Source organism: Plecotus auritus (assembly GCF_963455305.1).
Source record: "Plecotus auritus genome assembly, chromosome: 7".
Taxonomy (NCBI): Eukaryota; Metazoa; Chordata; class Mammalia; order Chiroptera; family Vespertilionidae; genus Plecotus; species Plecotus auritus.
Genome location: NC_137774.1, coordinates 1,696,202 through 1,717,742, shown reverse-complemented (window position 1 = coordinate 1,717,742; position 21,541 = coordinate 1,696,202). Strand labels below are relative to the sequence as shown.

At 66.3% G+C, this 21,541-nt stretch overlaps 1 protein-coding gene across 3 annotated transcripts in view; it reads right to left on the bottom strand.

Moving 5' to 3' along the window:
* The window catches only part of RBFOX3 (RNA binding fox-1 homolog 3), a 175,860-nt gene that overhangs the window by 132,123 nt on the left and 22,196 nt on the right, over nt 1-21,541 (bottom strand). For all 3 annotated transcript variants that reach the window (XM_080681383.1, XM_080681391.1, XM_080681386.1), the window contains exon 2: nt 4,161-4,308. The gene's annotated coding sequence lies outside the window, so the exon portion shown is untranslated. The remainder of the gene's footprint in view (nt 1-4,160; nt 4,309-21,541) is intronic.

The window sequence follows — 21,541 nt, the reverse complement described above, 5'->3', positions numbered from 1 at the left end:
GTGCGAGGCCGGTGAGGTACTAAATAATGTAAACGCTGTGAGCGACAGAATCATCTAGAATAACGACCAAGCCAATGACGTGCCGGCTCACAAACAAGAGCCAACATTCTAGCATTTTTATTGACTTCAGAGAGGGAGGGAGAGGGAGCGAGAGAGAGAGAGACACACCAGTGGTGAGAGATCTTCATCCTGCCTGCCTCCCCCTGGGGATGGGCCCCCCCCCCCCGGGCCTGGGCCCTGACTGGGAACTGACCGGGACCCCCTGGCTCACAGGTGGACGCGCAGCCCCTGAGCCGCGCCGGCCGGGCCTAAGGAAAGCATTTCAAGGGAGCGGCTAAAGCGGGGTCCGGAGCCGGCCATCAAAGACGCGCTTTGGAGACCTACTGTGTGTTGAGCCTGTGCCCTTAAGAAAGCCACGCGGTGACAGGAGACAGGCGAAGGGGACACGGGACCCAGGAGGGAGGCCGTGGCGGGGCACGCAGAGCGGCTGCCCGCCGCCGGCTTCAGGCACCTTCCAGGGCCCCTGGGCAGAGGACGAGGGCAGGGCCTGGGCGACGCCAACTGAACCTCCTCCCCCAAACCCAGGGCCACGGGTCTGTGTTGAACTGGGTGTGTCTTGAGCGCTCCCGGGTCGACATCCTGGTCGCCCCTCGGTAGCTGCAGGCGGCCGCTGCTCAGCGTCCCCGGGAGCCAAGGTCACTGGCACGCCCACACCATCTGCGCCCGCCGCAACCCCCCCTCCCTCCCGAGGAGAGAGATGGCTTTGTTCCGCCCCCACGCGCTGCCTGCCCCCGCTCCCCCCCGCCACCCCCCCACACACACACAGGCAGGCTCACCTTGACTCTACTTCTAATTCCCTTTTTATTCCCCGGCGTTTGCTGACACGCGCTTTCTCTGCTCTGCCCACAGAACACAGATGCCTTTGAAAGCGCCGGGCCTGGGAATTCTCAATGCGCCTCGCGAACTGGATAAACAGGGTTTCCTGCCGGCCCCTCTGCCCGCTGTGGAGGTCACCTCCGGCCCGGGTGTCCACGGAGGGAACCGCGGCAGGGATTCTAGGGCGTCGCGTTGAGGGGCCGGGCCGGGTGCCCGTGGGGCCGCAAGATCAGCGAGGACCAGCGTCCGCCTCTAGGGAGGACTCACCCGCCCTCGAGGCCTTTCGAGAAAAGTCCACTGACTCTCCAGGCCAGGGGTGGGCAAACTTTTTGACTTGAGGGCCACCATGGGTTCTTAAACTGGACCGGAGGGCCGGAACACAAGCATGGATGGAGTGTTTGTGTGAACTAATATAAATTCAAAGTAAAGGAGCGGAGGGGAGAGCAAGAGAACCGGATAGAACAGCCGGATCCGGCCCGTGGGCCGTAGTTTGCCCACGGCTGCTCCAGGCGCTGTCTTCAGGATGGCCCACGGCAGGGAGGGTCCGGGTGAGGTCGGCACCAGGGCAGGAGGGGGACACGGAGGGGAGCAGTGGGGGTCGTGCAGAGGTCACCCTTCCTCTCCTCATCTTTCTGACCATTTTTAAAATATATATATTTTTATTGATTTCAGAGAGGAAGAGAGCAAGAGAGAGAGAGGGAAACATTGATGATGAGAGAGAATCATGGATCGGCTGCCTCCTGCACGTCACCCCCACTGGGGGCCGAGCCCACAACCCAGGCGTGTGCCCTGACCAGGGATCGAACCGTGACCTCCTGGTTCATAGGTTGCTCAGCCCCTGAGCCACGCCGGCAGGGCCTCTGTGACCGTCTCGAAGGGGAGAGTGGGTAGCAGCGTCCTCAGAAGGCAGAGGAGCAGGCTCTGACCCCCAGCCCCTGCGGGCGTGGCCCTATTTGGACTCGGGGTCTTTGCCGAGGACTCGGAGCTCAGGTGAGGGCCTCCTGCAGTGGGCGGGCCCGAACCCGCGGCTGCTGTCCTTCTGGGGGAAATGTGGCACAGGCAGGGGGGACACAGACAGAGGTGAGGAGGTCACACGGTGAGGAGGGCAGACTGCACGGACACCCCTACCCGCCAGGGGGGCGGCCACGATGCAGGTGACCCCCGGGTCCCGGAGAGAGCGGGGCCGGGGTTCCGGACTCCCCACCTCCAGCATCAGGAGAGAATAAATCTCTATTGTTTTAGGGCCCCCTGCCCCCCATCAGTGATCCCGTGTGGCAGCCCCTGACACCCCCCCAGGCACCTGGATTGGGGCCCCGCCCACAGGTCCCTCTCACTGCGGCGGTTCTGATGGGACCCTGCGGGTACAGCCTCTCCTCACCCCCCCATCTGGGCAGCAGCCAGCGCTCCGGGGATCTGCGAACTCTCCTCACCTTAATTGCTCTTAACGCTCTAACACCTGGTGACTGACGGCTCTAATGGGGCAGCGCCCGGGCGCACGGGCGGGACGGGACGGGATGTGCTGGCAGCCCTGTCCCTGGGCCTCAGAACACTCCGTCTCGGAGCCCAGAAGTCACCGAGACAGAGCACTGGCCGCCACCTGTTTTTTTGTTTGTTTGTTTTGTTTTTTTAAATATATTTTATTGAATTTTTACAGAGAGGAAGGGAGAGGGATAGAGAGTTAGAAACACCGATGAGAGAGAAACATCGATCAGCTGCCTCCTGCACACTCCCCACTGGGGATGTGCCCGCAACCAAGGTACGTGCCCTTGACCGGAATCGAACCCGGGACCCTTCAGTCCGCAGGCCGACGCTCTATCCACTGAGCCACACCGGTTTCGGCGCCTGCTGTTTTTAAGACCATGTCCCACCAGCGCACAGCTTCACCTCCACCCACCCGCGCAGGGCCAGGACGGGGATGACGGCGCCGAATGCAGACGCACAAAGGGTCACCAGCGCCAGCGAGGTCCGGGCCATCCGTGTGGGCAGCCAGGAGGGTCCGGAGGCAAACTGGCCTCGTCGAGGCCATGGGTGCGGAGAGCCGTGGGCACGGAGAGCCATGAGGAGCCGGTCCAGGCCGCCTCAAATTTACAGAAACGGGGCGGGTGGGGGGGGGAGTGTGAAGCTGGTCTCAGCACGCTTCCTGAATCTTCTCCAAATGCACGTAGCCACGGGCAGGAGCCGGGTGTTTGTAGGACCCGGTTGCCAAGCTCCGAGCTGGTGGGGGAGGCAGGCGGGTGCCCGCGGGAAGGAGGAGCCCGCTGGTCTCTCAGGTGGGCACCTGTCCCGCCTGCGGCACCCGGGCTCCCCAAGTGGCAGGAATGCATCCACCGCGGTGAGGGGACATCCCCTTGGCCCCGGTGTAACCACATAAAGCCCCGCTCTCCCTCCCGCCATCGCCACCCGCCGCTGGGAGCGCCCGATGCTGACCGGGGCCGGGTGATGGATGGCGCCGGAGCGGATCACTCCAGGTGACCTACGGGAAGTCGCCCGGCGCCACGTGTGGATCCGTCCCTGGGGTAGACAGACAGGTTGGAATGTTGGGGTGCGGATGACCGCCCGCAGGGTGCCCCGTGCACAGCTAGGGTGCCCTCCACGGCCCGCCACGCAGCGTGCGGGACGGTGGCCTGGGCTGGCCACGGGGAGCGGCTCCGTGCGGGCCCTCCCAGGCCTGCCCTTCCGTCCCCTTTGGAGTAAAACCAGAGCCCTGGGCGGAGCTCACGTGGGTCCCACGGGTCTTTCTAGAAATGACCGAAGCGAGGGGCGTGGGCACCCTCCAGGTTACAGCCACTGGGTCAGAAGCACGAGGGGCTGGAGGTGTGGCTGGGCCGGCGTCTCGGGGACAGGCCCCGGGCCTGGGTCTGCCACCAGCCCCGCTGTCGCTGCCAGAGGGGAGGGCAGCCCCACTCGAGGTGGCACGGGCGAGCACCCGTCCCCTCTGAGCCGATGGAGGCGCCACCGAGCCCACGAGCAGGGGACGGTCAGGCCCGCCCTGGCCCCTGGCGGTTCGTGCCGACACCAGTCAGGGGGCGCCACACCCTGGCCCCTCCGTCCCCGCTGGACTCCTCCGCGGCCAGCTGGCGGATTTCGGGGTACAGGGAGCAGCCATTCCTCACAAGTTCCCCGACACATCCCCGGGGACCTGCCGATCCCCCCCGGAACCACGACACGTGGTCTGCGCCCCGACATGGCAGAACGCCCCGCGGTCCCGGAGCGCAGAGAATGGCACGCGAACCGTGTCCATCACCAACGGCGCCTCAGCGCAGGCGTGGCGGCCGCAGCCTTACCTGGCGGGGCAGGTGCGCTCCTTTCTCCGGGCCCCGGGAGGCCCCACGGGTCCCTCCGGAACTGCCTGGCGGGGACGGTGGCGGGTGGCTGGGGACGGGTTTGGGCAAGAAGAGGCTCGGGAGCTCAGAGAAGGCCGCTGCCTCCCACCTGAAGGAGAAGAAAAGAAAAACGCTGAGCGCCTTGGGAGCAGAGGTCTGTTCGGATATGAAACAAACCCTAAGAAGCGGGCCCTCCAGTCCCCAATGCCTCCCCCCGGCCCCACCCCCACCCCCCACCCCCCCCACCCCCGTCCTCCCACGCCCTTGGCCGGACCACACCCGACATGTCCAGCCCTGGACCCTCCTCCGGGATCCCCTCCTTCCAGTGCCACGCCCAGACGCAGCCCTCCTAGGAGCCCCCAGGCCCCGAGTTATTTGGGGGCCCTCTCCCCTGAAGTGAGGGAGGAAGCCCCAGAGCTTGCCGTCAACAGATGGCGGCTCCTGTGTGCTCCCGGGAGGGCTCGCTCGCCAAGGGGAGAACTGTGGGCAGCGTGCCCGGCACACAGCGGGAGAGAGGTCAGAGGTCAGAGAAGGAGGAAGTCGCTGCTCCCTCCCCCCAGGACCCTCCCCCCCCCCCCTGAGTCTGCGCTGCAGCCTCCTGTGGCCTTGACCCTGGGCCTCCACGTGCTGGGCAGGCTGGAGCGTGGCATCCGTGTGCTGTCTGCTCGCCTGCCCCTGGCTCCGCTGTGGGGAGCGGGTGGCCGGTGGGCTGAGCCATCGGGATATCCAAACCAGCCCGGCTGTGTGGCTCAGTGATCGAGCGCCGACCTACGAACCAGGACGTCAGGGTTCAATTCCCAGCCCCCGGGTCGCAGGCTCGATCCCCAGTGCAGGGCGTGCAGGAGGCAGCTGGTCAATGTTTCTCTCTCCCTCTCCCTTCCTCTCTCTCTAAAATCAAGAAAAACATATTCTTTTTATATACATATATATATATATATATATATATATATATATATATTTTTTTTTTTTTTTTTTATTGATTTCAGAGAGAAAGGAAGAGGGAGAGAGAGATAGAAACATCAATGATGAGAGAGAATCATTGATTGGTTGCCTCCTGCACGCCCCCAACTGGGGGATCGAGCCCGCAACCCAGGCATGTGCCCTTGACCAGAATCGAACCCGGGACCCTTCAGTCCACAGGCCAACGCTCCATCCACCAAGCCAAACCGGCTAGGGCGAAAAACATATTCTTAAAATAATAATAATAATAATAATAAAGAAGGCCCTAGCCGGTGTGGCTCAGTGGATAGGGCGTCGGCCTGTGGACTGAAGGGTCCCGGGTTCGATTCTGGTCAAGGGCACATGCCTGGGTTGCAGGCTCGATCCCCAGTTGGGGGCGTGCAGGAGGCAACCGATCGATGACACTCTCTCATCACTGATGTTTCTGTCTCTCTCTCCCTCTCTCTCCCTCTTGAAAGCAATAAAAACGTTTTTTAAAAGAAGAACTGGCTGGCTTCCCACCTCCAAAGGCACCGTGTGCTCCCGTCCTCCCCCGGAAGCAGCTCCCCCCGTGGGCCTCGCCCAGGTCCTCCCTCCCGTCCTCACCAGGCCCCCGTCGGGAAGGCTGGCAGCCCCCCCTCCCCCCGGTTCCCCAGCACCCCGATCCCACCTCCGTCTCTGCTTCCCCCAAACCTAAGCGGATCGCCGAAACGGGAGTTTCCAGCAAGACCGGCAGCCGCACTTGCTGTTTCTCCACCGGCGCGGCGCTCGGTCTCAGCGGCAGGATTGCAGGGAGGGTGTGCGATCCCCGCCACAGAGCCGCCCCTCGCGCCGAGGAAGCCCGACGCCGGCAGAAACCATCCGGGCCTTGTCATCCCGGCGTCGGGGAGCCACCCCGGCGCCCCTGCACGGCGCCCCCGGTTTTTCCTTTCCTGATCTGTGTGCCAATAACACGGCGCCTCTGGGCCTTGCTGGACGGCTCCTTATCCAACCGACGGAGCAGGATGGGGAGGGAGGGCCTCTGTCACCTCCGCGCCCTCAGGGTTGTGTGCGAAGCTGGCGGACGGAGGGATGTCGGCACGCATCGCCACGGCCTTCCCCAAGGTCGGGAGAGCGTTCTCCGGCGGGGAGGCCGGAGGCGTGTGACCGGGACCCGAGCCAGGAGGCCAGGACCAGGGGCCGGGGGGCCTGCAGGTCCCAAACCAAAATGTTCCCCAAACACAGAACTCCAGCCCCGCCATGGGGGACGGGGCGTCCCTGGGCTGCGTGGGGTCCCACGGCCTCCGTGAGGGGGGGGCGGCCAGGCAGGGCACAACCCTCAGGGTCCCCAGCTCGCCTGCCCACCCCGCCACGCCACCCAGCTTCTGCGTCTGGGAAATCGACGAGAACGGGCCGGGCCGCCTCAGCACGGGGGGCGGGGTGCCTGCAGGGCCCCGGCCACCGAGCACCTCCTGCGAAGCACGCCTGGAGCCCCCGGTGCTGCGTGCGGGGGACACAGCGACCACGGGGACCTGCCGCGGGGCTCACGGCGTGGAGGGAGCGAGGACGTGTGAGCAGGAAAGCCCACGGCGGAGGGGCGGGGCCGGGCCGCGCGAGGTGGCAGCACACGGGGCAGACCCTGCGGCCCCGCTGCCGTCTCAGCCTTTGCTGTGCAGAGCTTGGGGGGGGGGGATTCCCAGGGGCCGTGCTCCACGCGCCTCCAGCCCCAGGAGAAAGCTCTGCTGGCTCCGTGCGGGCTCCAGGCCTCGCTGTCCCCCCGACCCCAGCACAGGAGGCCGAGAGTGATCTGGGGAGACCTACCCCCTCCCCCACCGGGCGGCATCACAGCCCCTTTCCTGGCGACCAGGCACAGGGATGCCAACCTCTGGGCCTCTGTGTGTGCCCTCAGGGGCTCGCAGAGCGTCAGCCTGGATGCCTGCTGGCCCCCCATCTGGGAGCCCTCGGGGACAGCATCGCCACATGGAGGCGCGTGGACACCTTCCCGGTGACTTGCGTGTGACCTCCGTGGAGGCAGGGGAGGAGCCGATGACCTTGTGCAACCCTCTCCCGCCTCGGACTCCTGAGCCCGGGGTCACCTGCCCTCGTGGCGTCACCCCCGCCCCCAGGGGCCTCAGTCCCTCACCCCCCCCACCCCACCCCCAATCGAGGAACCGTCTGGAGAAACTCAAAAGCTCCCCTCTCAGCTCAGGGGTCACCGGGCCTCCTAGACCTGGACGGCTCCGTGCGGAAATGACTCCATGTTCCGATGACGAGAAACGGCCGCCCGACGGGCCGCAGATCTCGAGGCAAATAGGTCTCGTCCCCAGGGCTCCCGGGCGCGCCCATGGCGGGGTGGGGGACAGCAGCCCCATCCACGTCGGCAAAGCAGCAGCCATGGGGTCATGATGCCGAGGCGGACGCATTCGGGGCTGGGAGACCCGTCCGGGGCCCCCCTCGGGGCAGGAAGGCCACAGCCACGCGTGCCCCCAAGGCCTCCGTCCGCATCGGTGCTCGTCAGCTCCCGTGCCCGGAGATGACACGGGACAGCGTCCTCACCCGACCCCCGCGCTGGCCCCCTGCACGCCTGGCCCAGGGACTGGAGGCCACGCCGGGCCTCGGGTTGGCACCAGGCAGGGACGGGCACGGGCCCACAGGGGGGCCGGTGTGGAGAGGCGGGCAGAGAGCAGTGCAGGGGGGCACAGCTGCCCCCTGGAGCACACTGTCCCCGTCAGCGCCAAGCAGACACCCCGAGCCTCCCCCTCCGGCAGGGACCAGGCCGGCCCTGGACCGGCCTCCTAAAGGCTGCAGGTGCAGGAGCCGGTACAGACGGGCGGACGAGGGAGGGCGGGCCGGCGAGGGCCAGCGCAGCCCGCCTCTCTCTGACTCCCCTTCCTTGCTGAGCGGCTCCTCCCGCCTCCTCCCTGTCTCCGGGTGTGGGCACGGACCACCGTCTGGCAGAGGGGGCCCTGCTGGGCCCAGGTCACCAGCAGCCACGAGCTGGAACCTGTACGAGGGCCTGGAGGAAGGGCAGGGCACCCGGAGGAGGGGTGAGGGCACCAAGACGCGGTTCCTGCAGACCCTGCCCGCCGTCTGTGGGCGGCGCTGTGGGCCGTGGCTGTCCTCCACGGAGCCACGTGGGGCAGGGAGGAGGAGGCGGGCACGGGAGGGGCCTGCGGGGCCAGGTCCCGCCGGTGGGAGTGGCTGCCGGACCCCTCGGAGGACGGGAACAGGTCCAGGACTCTGCGTTGTCCTCTGGCTCCCGGACCACGAAGCCATCCGTCACGGGGCCGGGCGAGGCGCGCTGTGCGGCCATCTGCCGGGGGAGCTGGGAGCAGGTGCCCGCTGGGCAGGAAGCTGGCCCGGGTGACCTCCGCGTCCTGGCCCATCTCGGCTCCCAAGTGCTGTCGAACTCTCCAGGAGGGAGCCGGCCGCCCCCCCGCACCCCGTTCCAGCCGCTCGGCCTGGCCACAGAGCCTCTCGGACAGCAACCCACGGCCTGAGCCCAGGGGGGCGGGGTGGGGGTGAGGCAGAGTCAGGGCAGCAAGGATGGGGTGCTGAGCGGGACCCCGGCCCTCACCCCGGCCCTGAGCGGGACCCCGGCCCTCACCCCGTCCCTGAGCGGGACCCCGGCCCCCACCCCGTCCCTGAGCGGGACCCCGGCCCTCACCCCGTCCCTGAGCGGGACCCTGGCCCTCACCTCAGCAGGCCTTGGCAGGAGGAAATGCCGGGTCCAGAGGAGAAACGGGGCAGGCAGGGAGGGGAGACGTGCCCGACCTTCCCCACACTGACCCTGCCCGCTGCCGCCCAGCGGGAGCTGAGACCGCCCCAGCGCCCTGCATGGGGAGGAGCGAACGTCTGCAGACGATCCCACCCGCCACGCCATCCCGGGAGCCCGCCGGGCAGGGCTGAGCCTGGGGCACTCCTGGGCCGTCCCTGGCCGCCCGCCGCTGCCGCCGCAGACATTCGGAAGCCCGCCCCCTCGGGAGGCGGCCAGCGGCCTCAGAATCCAGGGGCGCTTCCCGTGGCGAGATGCTTCTGTCCGCCGCGCCCGGGCTCCCGGCCCCAACTCCCTTCACGCCACGGGTCCCCGAGGCAGCGGCATCTCGGACGGGCCCTCCCCACGCCGTCCGCAGGAGCCAGGTCCGGCCCGTGCTTCCGCAGCGCTGCCTCTCCAGCCCTCTCGTGCCTCCGTTTCCCCAGCTGAGAAGGCGGCGCGGCACAAGGTCGTCAGCAAAACCCCTCTGACCCTCGTGTTGGGCCGAGAGCCCTGAGAAGGAGGCGTTTGCCAGACGTTTCTGAAGAGCACGTCACACTTTACAATCGGAGAAAACGCCGACCTCGCACCAGGAGCCAATGAAGGGGCGTCCGCACATCCCCGCCGGCCCCCGATGATGGCGCGGGGGCCTCACGCACCCGGGGCACAGCCAGCCACGCCCCAGCTGAGGACGGAGCCCCAGAACTGCCCGGTGTGGTCAGAGGTGTCACGGAAAGCCGCCACGCCCGCCCCGCCGGCAGGGGGTCCGTGGGCGTGCTCCGGGCAGGCCGGGCGGTCCTCGCGGCCCCCAGGGGACTCAGCTCTGACCCCGGGGATCCCTGGCCGGCCAAGCCCTGGCCCTTGCTTTCCGGGGTGGCCCACAGCGCACCCACGCCCGGGTCTGGCCAGCATGCAGGCCACGTGGGCGAGAGCGAGGCGCGCGGCCGCGGCTGGCAGCCGTCCCCCCCCCCCCCCCCCCGCGCCCTTGGACGGCGTGCTGATTTCCATGCACCACTGGGTCTGCCAGGTCCCGCGACCTTGGCGCCGGGGCCACGGGGGAAGGACAGTGCACGCTCAGCCACTCCGCCGCGCGTCTATTAGCATTCACAGCGTCGGGGCTGTAATTACAGCGAGTGATGAACGGCCGCGGGCGCCTGTCACGCGGGAGCAGATTAACCGCGGAGGCTGGGCGCGCAGCGCTCTCCTCGGACCTCCTGCGCCTCTCAGACAGCGCCGGCGCCCGGGAGCTGTGATTAATGGTGGGAGAGAGCAGGACACCTCCGTGGCACTGTCTCAAGCTTTTTCCTCTTGCTGGCCTGGCAGGGGGGTGCAGGGGGGGGCCCAGGAAGGAGCAGGCCTCGCTCCACCTCCCCCAGCCACCGTGCACCCCAGGCAGCGGCTCCCCAACCCGAGGGGGAGGCAGGGCAAGGCCACATCCACGTGGGCCACGGGCATCGGGAGCCAAGAGACACGGCCCTGCCCTCCCCTTCCCAATGACGCCCAGACCGCTCCCTGGCAGGGGCCTCGGCCAGGACTGTCGCCATCCAGCGAAGGCGCCAGGTCACCAGGACACCTGCCCAGCCAGGAGAGGGCGCCAGGGAGCCTGGGGCTGGGGCACCCTCCTGAGGATGATGGGGCAGAACCCCCAGGCGGGGGGAGGCGGGGAGTCGTTTGCAGGCACACGGATGTTCTGGCATCCACGCAGATGAAATAGCACTGTGTGTTTATGTCATAGGCTGACACGCAGCGTGACACGTCGCCCATTCATCCAGGTACTAAAGCGCCCGTGTTGGGTGCTGGGAAGCAGACCGTTTAGCCCAGGGGTGAGCAAACTTTTTGACTCGAGGGCCACCATGGGTTCTTAAACTGGACCGGAGGGCCGGAACAAAAGCATGGATGGAGTGTTTGTGTGAACTAATATAAAGTCAAAGTAAAGGAGTGGAGGGGAGAGCAAGAGAACCGGATAGAACAGCCGGATCCGGCCCGCGGGCCGTAGTTTGCCCGCGGCTGGTTTAGGGACTAAGTCCTGCCTAAGAGGCTCTCGGTCCTGCAGGGGCAGGTGGTCACGGGAACCAGGGTCACGTGACCAGGGCTCTGAGGACGAGGCCGCACGGGGTGCCCACAGGGCACGGCTCTGCCCTCGTGGGAGGGGCTGGGCGGGAGGGGCGGGTAGCGGAGGTGACCTTGAAACGAACCAGGAAGTCAGGTGACACTTGCTGGAAGCCCATCACCATCACACGTGGCCCACGGCCACACCCAGCCTTCCCACGGGCCCTGCCCGCAGCGAAGGGGTGGCCTGGGCGGCCTCGCAGCCACAGTGCAGCCCCTACGAGCCGGGTGGCCTCCAGTGACGCCCCAACATCCCGTCCTTTCCTCTCTCCTCGACGGGAGTCACAAAGGTGGGCCGAGGGCGGTGCTGGCTCGGACCTGGCCTGGCCCCGAGACCCGGGTGACCTGGACCCTTCTGCTGTGTGTGCGCGGAGGGTCCAGACGGCACTCAGCACACTCAGCCACGGCCCCGGTGGCCACACGCGTGCCGGGCGCTGCACTCACCCGTGTGCACCTGGCACCTCACTGAACCCCGCATCCACGCACGAGGAAGGTTCTAGAACCGCCCCAGCTTGCACACCTACTCCAGGAGCTCTGAGTCGGCCAGGCTCACGTCACCCTCCTCCTTCCAGAAGCCTGGCTCCAGCTGAGGCGCGCTCTCCAGCACCTCAGCCGAGGTCTCCCCCCGCTGCTCCCCCCACCCCCCGCCCCCTGGACCAGCCCTGGGCCCAGGCTCCGTCCCACAGCCAAGAGCGTTCCCGGACAGCAGTGAGCTGCCACCGGGAGGGTCAGCTGCCGCCGCGTCAGCCAGCACCCCCGGCGTGACCGGCGTCTGACACAGCAAACGAAGACAATTCCCGTCGCCTGACACGCTCCCGTCCGCGCTGGGCTAAGGTCCAGCAGGAAGGGAAGGCGTTGAACCGAGACACAGGCGATGGCGCGGCCCCTGCTCTGGGGTCCCCGAAGCTCCCTCCTGGGCACGCAGAGCCAGGCCGCTGACCTGGGCCTTGTCCGTCCGTCCGCCCTGCCTCCCAGGCGCAAGGCCGCGGGCTGCTCCGAGGTCTCCCTGGCAGTGCGCGGCGGGGTAGGGGGGCAGAGGACTCCCGAGCGGGAGGCGTGATGGGGTGGCCCCGCCGGGGAGGACACTCCCTGCGGTGGGCATGTAACAGGACTCGTTCCTGGAGGCGTGGCCGTCTCGTGCTGAACTGCACCCCGAAACCTGCCTGTCCCCCGGGGACCCCTCTCTGCCTGTCCCTGGGACCCCTCTCTGCCTGTCCCCCCAGGGCCCCTCTCTGCCTGCCTCCCGCCAGGCCCCTCTCTGCCTGTCCCCGGGGGCCCCTCTCTGCCTGTCCCCCGGGGCCCCTCTCTGCCTGTCCCCCGGGGCCCCTCTCTGCCTGTCCCCGGGACCCCTCTCTGCCTGTCCCCGGGACCCCTCTCTGCCTGTCCCCGGGGCCCCTCTCTGCCTGTCCCCCGGGGCCCCTCTCTGCCTGCCTCTCACCAGGCCCCTCTCTGCCTGTCCCCGGGACCCCTCTCTGCCTGCCTCCGCCAGGCCCTCTCTGCCTGCCTCCCACCAGGCCCCTCTCTGCCTGTCCCCCGGGGCCCCTCTCTGCCTGCCTCCCGCCAGGCCCTGCATGCGTGGAGCCTGGGGTGGTGGGCCCAGACGCTGCGCCCTGCCCGCCTTCCTCCTGGTCAGTCGCTGCCCCAGTGTCACTGCAGCAGGACCCTCCCACCTGTGTCCTGCCGACGGCATTGATGACGCCTCTCTTGGGGCCAGGCCTGGATCCGAATGAGAGGTCCCTGCCCCGCACGCTTGTCCCTGGCCAAAGCCACTATGCGCCAGGCACGAAGGACCAGTGCTGGGCGATCCCACCCACAGGCAGACCCCGTAGCAGCCAGATCCACAGAGCCGGGGGTGCGGGGCGGCGGGGGGGCCCGACTGGGGAGCAGGGAGTGATTCATGGGGACGGATGTCAGGTGGGGATGGTCGGGGTGGCGGCTGCACAACGTGGGTGCGGGTAATGCCGCCGCCTCGGCCCGTACACACGGCTGGCTACTCAGTACATTTACACCGCGTGCGTTTGACCTCGATAAATGTAGACCAGCCAGCAGGCATGCTGGGCCCTGGAGGGGCGAGGGGGTGCGGGAGGGCGCCTCCTGCTGGCCGGGCCTCCCCAGTTGCTTCCGGTACTCAGCGCCGAGGAACTGCGGGCACAGCCCTGGGCCACCTGGGAGGCAGGGCCGGGAAAGCCTGCGTGCCCACGCGGGGACTTCATCATCATGTTAGCGTCACCGCAACATCAGGAAGCGCCCCCTTCTAGAGACACACCCCTCGTCCTTCCCAGCTCCCACCAGCGGCTCCAGGAAGCCCTCAGCCGGTCCTGACCGGACCCCAGGCTCGCGGCGGCTCCAGCCTGAGAGCGGCGGCGGGTGGCCAGGGATCTGCCCGGTGCCGGCGGGAGGCGCGGAGCGGCCGTGAGCGCCCGAGCGCCGTAATTACAAGGAGATAAGACGATCAGGTAATTAAACCGCGTCCACGGGCAGACCCTCCCCGTCCCGGGACCGCGAAATAAATTACCCCGGACGTCGGCAGGGCTGAGCTATGGAAACAATTAAACAGAAATTAAATCTAATTCCCTCCCGCTCCCAGCCCCGAGGAGCGTGCGGCTTCCCCCTCCCTCCTCCCCTCGCCGTGCTGCTGGGACGATGATGGGAATTAATCACCGGGCAGGCGATGAACACGATCCATCACGCGAGAGCGCACCGACCCACGCTCTCGGCCGCTGGAAAATTCGGAGGAGACGCTGTCTGGGCGGAAGGAGAGGCCAGGCCGAGGGGGTGGCGGACCCGTCCGCGTGGCCGCCGGGGAAGGACCAGCTTCCTGCGAAGGTCGGGGTCCGGCCGGAAGGAAGCGTGGAGCCAGCCCGGTGTCCCTGGGCCTGCACATCCCTCTGAGCGAGGCGCACACATGTGTGCGTATGCTCACGTACACGTGTGTGCGTGTGAATATATGTGCACATGCACAAACACGCATGTATGCATGTTCGGCTCGGGACGCTAGATCTGCGGTGCAGACGAGGATGGAGCCACGTTGGTGTTTACTCACAGGGGGATGCACCAGGGAGAGACGCTCTTGAGCCAACGCTCCCTCGGCCTTGAGAAGGACCGGTGGCGACCCTCCTCACCGGTCCCACTTGCTCTCGGGGAGCCACCTGAGCGGCCGCCCGGCCCCCCTCCGCCTCCCCGCGGACCGCCCCCCCCCCCCCCCCCCCCCCGCACTCGCTCTCCCGAGCCTGAGCTTCTCTCTCTCGTCAGCACTGAGCGGCTCGAGGCCAGGCCGGTCTCCACACGCTGCACCTCCCCAGGCCTCACACAGCTATCCACCGCCCAGGGAGCCTGCTGCGTACGGCCACACGCGTCACCGCCTCACCCTGACGCCTCGGCAGGGCCAGACCCAGTGGTGTCTCAGGCCTCTTACGGCCCGGGGGCACCCCTCTGTACAAGAAGCGGAGGGTGAGGGTGGCCCATCCGTGCGCCCGGCGGTCCCGTGGGGCGTCGCTCCCATCCCCGTCCCCAGCTGGTCTCTCACACGTCTGCGGCTGACGGGGGGGGGGGGGCCTGACTCCCCACAGGGCCACGCGCTGAGGGCCTGTCCAGCCCTCCGAGGAGGCTCCGCGCCGTGCAAATGGCGCCGTGTGCAAAGCGAGGGGTCCTCCATCTGCTCCCACGCTCCCCGCTCCCCCTGAATAACCTGCTCGGGGTGCAGCGCGCGCAGCCGATGAGCCGACTTTATTTTTGTAAACCCAGTTGGCCCTGGAGCGCTGGCAGCCTCCGTGATAGATGCGCACGCCTGGGACCGAGGCTGGGGGTTTGCAGGCAGGTGCCCCCCACCCCGCTGGGACCAGCCCGGGGGGAGGGGGTGGCCGAGGAGGGAGGGCGCGGCTGGGTCCCGGCAGAGCAGCACTCGGAATCCTGCCCCCTCTGCTTGCTCGGGATTTGCAGGGTTGAATTGTGCCCCCCCCCACCCCCACCCCCCGGGAAAGATAAGTGAGGCCCGAACCCCGGCATCCTTTGTGGGAACAGGGACTTCGCAGATGTGAATAGACGTAGGTTAAGCCGGCCAGCGTGGCTCCGTGGTTGAACGTCGACCTTTGAACCAGGAGGTCAGGGTTCGATTCCCGGTCAGGGCACAGGCCCAGGTTGGGGGCTGCATCCCCAGTGGGGGGCGTGCAGGAGGCAGCCGATCCGTGATTCTCTCTCATCATGGACGTTTCTATCTCCCTCTCCCTCTCCCTTCCTCTCTGACATCAATAAAAATACATATTTTAAAAAAAGATGCACGTTAAGATGAGGTGATGCTGGAGGAGGCTGGGCCCTGATCCAATATCACGGGGCCACGCAGGGAGAGGCCAGGCGAGGCTGGGGCAGAGGCTGGGGCTGCAGCAGCAGGAGGCGGAGGGGCGGACGGAGCCTCCCCCGGAGGCTGCAGACCAGCCGAGCCTGCCCAACCCCCCTCAGGCTCCGTCCCCACTGCAGCCGGCCCACCCGCAGCCCCGCACACCAGGCTCTCCCCGGCCGCCCCTGCCCACCTGGGGCCTCCCAGGTGTAGCAGAACTGGGGCAGTGTCTATTTTTAACGCCCACGGTGCCCTCGCTCCCGCTGCAGGGCCTCAGGGAAGGCGCTCAAAACACACCTGCCGCATGAAGGCAGGGCGCTAAGTGGCTGCCCCGGGGGAGGGAGGGGGGGAGGGGGGCGAAGTGAGCAGGTGGAGGCGACATCGGAAACACTGCTCCGTGTTTAGACCCCCGACTCTTCCCTCTGAGACCCCACTTCGCGCCCCGAGGACGTGCTGCCATCACACGCTCGCCGCCTGTCTGCGCACACGGTGTCCCTAGGACACGGCCGCGTGCATTCCCCTGGTGTCCCCTGCGTGGCCTCCCTGTGACCACGGCAGGGCCTGTCGCTGCCGCGGGGACCGTCCGGCCCAGCCGCCTGGAACCCACTTGGGGCCTTGACCCAGCACGTGTACAGGTCCCTGCCCCAAACGTCTGCCCTCATCTGCAGCCGAGGGGTGACGTACAACGGGGTGCACAGATATTGAGCCCCCGCCCCAGGAGGAGCCGCCCCCGGGAACTCTGCGAGGCCAGCCGGCCGGGTGGCACCTGCACTGTGGCCTCCACTTAACCCCGTGTTTTCGGGAAGGGCACGTGCCCGGCGTGGGATCGGCGTCCGGTGTGACTCGGGACAGGAAGCCCAAACGAAGACCATCCAGAGTCCAGATGGCAACCCAGTGGCCAGAACGGTGTCGAGGCAAGACCTAAGTGAGGGAGAACCGAGGCTGTCAGGGACCCCCCCCCCCCCCCCGCCCCATGACACTCAGCCCCACGAGCAGTCCAGGGCGGGCAGAGTGGGGGGTGGTCTCTCCCAGGGGTTCACCCCTCACTCCAGCCTGCACAGCCGGGGCCTCGGGGACAATTGAGACTGTGTCCGGCCTGGGGGCGCCCATGGGGGAGCTGGGGGGACAGCGAGAAAGCCCAGATCAATCATCATCGCAGAGCAACCTGGCGTCCTGGCGGGCGTGTGGCCCCTGGCGGTGTGAGCACGGTGCTGGGGGCCACAAAGGTCAGGTCCTGGAGCCTGAGAGCAGCCCCCCAGGGGCCCCCCTTAGCCGTGGACGCCAAGCAGCGTGGGGGTTCGCGGTGCAGGGTTTCGTTGTACGTGGGGCGGCACCCTGTGCTGGCTCTGCCCCGCCAAGGCCTCCAGGGCGTCGCCCCTGCGGGAGGGCGCTGCTCCCGGGCCTGCCGCTCGCTGCCGCCCGAGGCCCCAGGTGGGCCGGGAAGCTGGCGGCGCCCCTCTCCCCAGCCTCAGCTGCCCCACTCTTCAGGGGCGCGGGGAGAGTGGTCGTGGCTGCGACTCACCGAGGCACGGGGTGGGCGAGGGGCCGAATGGCCACCGCGTCCGGCCACGCGGGCACTGGCCGAAGGGACCGCCTCTCCCTCCCACACGGAAAGGGAACGGCCCCTCCCAGGCCTGGCCCCAGCCCAGCCCGCAGGCCAGCCCCACCGGCCACTGTTCCCCACCCAGGGACCTCGGCCCCCATCCCCCGCACCCCCTTCCCTTTCTCACTTTTGGCAAAACATACAGCCTCTTCGGGCAGCACAACACCCCTCCCCCCCGAGCAGACGCTCCGGGAAGCCCGGCCAGGCAGAGCACCCCTTCCCCGAGCCCCGAGGCCTGAAGATGCGACGGGCCAGTTTTTGTCAACCCTCCCGTCCTCCGTGACTCGCCTGCATCCCGGACACGCTTCCCTCCGCCAGCCCCGCCCGCACACAGCACATGACACACGGCTCGGCACGCGGTAACAGCCGGGAGAGAGGACGGCCAGGACGGGGCAGGCTCGGTTCTCCGCGGTCACTCCTGGCTCGTGCTGGTGAGAGAGCAGCTCTCGGGGGGGGGGGGGGGGGGCGGGGAACCCGGGCGGGGCCTAGAGGTGCTGAGGGAAGGAGGGGCGACCGGGGTCCCCCGGGTCGGGGAGACTGAGCTGCTTTTGGCAAGACCCGTGGTTAGAGTTTTGCTCTTCATTATAAAATAAAAACACATCGGTGGTAGCAAATGTAGACACTACACAGATCAGAAAAGAAACATTTAAAATAACCCGCCATCCCACTCTCCCGAAATAACTCCCGCTCACGCTGCGGCGTGCGGCCTCCCAGGCGGTCCTGTGCTTGGAGGGCGCGCGTGGTCCCCGCGGATGGCGCCGCCGTTCCGTCTGCTCCCCTCCGTACCCTTCCCCCCTCAAGTATGCTCCGGCGACCATCAGGCCTGCCTCTGCGGCTCGTTCTCCCACGGCTGCCTTGGCCCCCGCACACGCCAACAGCGACCGGGACCCCGAGGCCAGGTCTACCCCACAGCAGTCAGCTCTGCAACGGCAGAAAAATGTGGTTTAAACAAGAACTTTAAATGTGATTTCATGGATTTCAGAGAGGAAGGGAGAGGGAGAGAGAAACATCAATGATGAGACAGAGAAATTGGTTGGCCGCTGCCTACACGCCCCCCACGGGGGATTGACCCCCAAGGCATGTGGTGCCCTGACCTGGAATCGAACCGTGTGACCGCCTGGTTCATGGGTTGATGCTCAACGCCTGAGCCACACCGGCCGGGCTAAAAAAAAAACAAAAAACCATTTTTCTCTTTAGTTCAGATTCTGCAAGATCAAAACACCACGAATGCCGCCTGGCTTGAGGACGTGACACGCAAAAGCAAGACCCCTCGGCGGGGACACGTCTTCACCAGGACACGGCGCCACCGGTCCGAAGGGCTGACCTCTCACGGCAGGGGCTGCGGCCTGAACGTGTCCCCTCAAAATTCATCTGTTAACGCCCTAACCCTCAATGTGATGATTTTGGGAGATGAGCCCTTTGGGAGGGGATTAGGGTTAGATGAGGTCATGAGGTCATAAGGTCATAAGGGTGGGGCCCCCAGGATGAGATCAGTGCCCTTATAAAGAGCGACAGGCAGCAGAAACCGGTGTGGCTCAGTGGATAGAGCGTCGGCCTGCGGACTGAAGGGTCCCGGGTTCGATTCCGGTCAAGGGCATGTACCTTGGTTGCGGGCACATCCCCAGTGGGAGGTGTGCAGGAGGCAGCTGATCGATGTTTCTCTCTCATCGATGTTTCTAACTCTCTATCCCTCTCCCTTCCTCTCTGTAAAATATCAATAAAATATGTTAAAAAAAAAAAAAAGAGTGACAGGACGCTCTGTTTGTCCGGACGCTCGGTGTGTGAGCTCTAACCAGCCTCCAACGGAGTGCGGGCCGCGTCCTCAGCACCGACAGAGCCGGGCCCGGCCCGGCCTCTCAGCCCCAGCTGGGAGAGAATCCACATTTCACACTGGCCTCCGCCCCGTAATGAACAGGAGAAGTAAATTAGATTCCGGGCTCGGGGTATATTTATGCAATTTCATTACGTGCCCACGAGCAAGCCTGGTTTCCTCCAAGATGAAGAGGCGCCCTCGGAAACGCGCGCTACGTGAACGGAGTGATTTAACCGCCTGACGGGGCGCCTGGGCGAGGAGCCGGAGGACAGGTCACAAATGGGGCCACGGAACGAGAGGAGCTGACGCCCACCGCCCTGGCCAAGCGGTGCCTGCAGCGCCCGAGCCTCGTGCCCGCAGTGCGTGCTGCGCCCGGCCCGCGAGCGGCTGCGGCGGTCCTCGGTGCTCCAGCGACGCGAGGGCAGGAAGGGCGGTGGGGACACGGGTTGTCCCTCGTGAAGCAGGGGCTGGTGCCACAGCCGCTCTGCACACGGGTCCGCAGAAAATCAGGCCCCAGAGCCCCAGAGCCCACGGGGCAGAGTGAGCCCTGCCTGTCGGGGGGCCGCCCGGAGAGGTCTGGGGACGTGCCGCCTCCTGGTGCGGCTCTGTGGTCTCGTGGTGGTGACGGTGTCGGGGGAGGAGGATCGAGGACATATGGGGGGGGGCGCCCCAGCTGCCGGGACTGAGATGGAGAACGAGGAGCGGGCTGGAAGGGAGAAGGGGAGGAGTGACAGAGAGAACGGTCCTCCCCGCAGCCCCGGAGGCTGCTGCTCCCATTGAAGCTCCCCTACGCCCCACACCGCCACCGCCACCGCCACCGCCACCGCCACCGCCACGCCGACGGACACCCTGATGTCCACCTGCGGGGGCACCTACCACGGCACGGCCCCGGGCTCCCGGCCGCCTTCCTGGAGGGACCTAGGTGGACGTCGCTGCCTCCTGGCTCCATCGGCGTCCCCGAGCCACCCCTGACACTCTTACATAACTCGGGTCCTTCCTCACCCCACGCAGCACCGTCCTCAAGTCCCACCTCCCAGACACGGGGGCGTAACATCTGCTCGCACCGTTCTCCCCAAGAGAACACACACCTCCCTCCCCCACACCCGCACCCCGAACGCGAACACTGTCGCCTCCCCCGCGCAGCAAGGGACAAAAAATAAAACGTGCACCGCCACCCGCCACATCACCACGGGCGAGAGAACGAAGACGCCCCAGAGAACACCTCTCGTTCTGGAGAAGCCGCACGGCGCCGCGCCGGGCAGGAGGCAGGGAGGGCGACGGGCGATAGCCTTTCCCGCACGGCGGAGGTCCTCGTCCACAGTCCCCACTTTTATTTTTCACTTTTTTATTTTATTTTTAATATAGTTCATTAACTTTTTATGGAGAGAAAGGGAGAGGGATAGAGAGCCAGAAACATCGATGAGAGAGAAACATCCATCAGCTGCCTCCTGCACACCTCCTGCTGGGGATGTGCCCGCAGCCACGGTACATGCCCTTGACCAGAACCAAACCTGGGACCTCCTGGTTCAAGTCCTCAGGCCGACGCTCTATCCACGGAGCCACACCGGCCAGGGCTTTACTTTTTTATTTTATTGATGTCAGAGAGGAAGGGAGAGGGAGAGAGAGATAGAGACATCCATGATGAGAGAGAATCATGGATCAGCTGCCTCCTGCACGCCCCACACGGGATCGAGCCCCAACCCGGGCCTGTGCCCTGACCGGGAATCGAACTGTGACCTCCTGGTTCATAGGTCAACGCTCAACCACTGAGCCACGCCGGCCGGGCATAGTTCTTAGTTTTAACAAAGAAAGAGAGGAGTCCACGCAGATGTGGTGCCCACGCCGACGTTCCCCAGTGCTCTGGGGGACAGGGTGTTGGGGGGGTGTGGGGACAGGGTGTGGGGGGCCGGAGGGTGGGCACGGGGTGTGGGGACAGGGTGGGGATGGGGATGGGGACAGGGTGGGGATGGGGATGGGGGTTGGAGGAGGGGTGCACTGGGTCTCGGTTCCCCGCCCCCTCTCCCCGCCTTCCAAACAGCACATCGATGGACAGGAGGAGGCGCTGCATTTGGTTGGGGAACAAGAGGCCAAATCTGCCTCGTTGGAGCCCCGACGGGATGGGGAGTTGGGGGGAGCACACCCCAGGCTGCGCCAGGACGGCCCCACCTTCCCGAGAGCCTGCCTCCCCTGACACCTCCCCTCGGGGCGCCCTGCACCGCTCAGCCCGAGGGCACAGGGGAGGGAGGCCCCTCGTTCAGCCAGCTGGCCCCTGACACCTGCCTTCCCTCCACACGCTACATGCAAACAAGAAGGAAACCCGCACTCCTTCCCGAAGACAATGGAATTCCACGTCCTGTCACCCACCCACCTCACCGCCCGGACGGTTTCTCCCGTGGAGAGCTCCTTGGAAAGACAGTGTGCGTGCACATGAGAGTCTGTGCATGTGTGTGCATGTGTGTGTATTGTGTACACGTGTGTATATAGTATGTGTGTGATGTCTACATGTGTGTAATGTGTACACGTGTGCATATAGTGTGCGCGCGTGTGGTGTGTGTAATGTGTGTAACATGTGTGTATATAGTGTGTGATGTCTACATGTGGAATGCGAACGTGTGTATATGGTGTGTATATGTGTACGTATGTAATGTGTGCATGTGTGTTGTGTGTGTGTGTAATGTGTACGTGTGTGTGGCAAGTGTTTCCTGACAAAAGGCAAGTGAAGAAACGACTTGAAGAGCAGGCGGCACAGAATGAAACACCTCGAGGTGGCAGCTCCCTGGGGGACCCCTTCCTCCTGCAGGACCCCCACGGG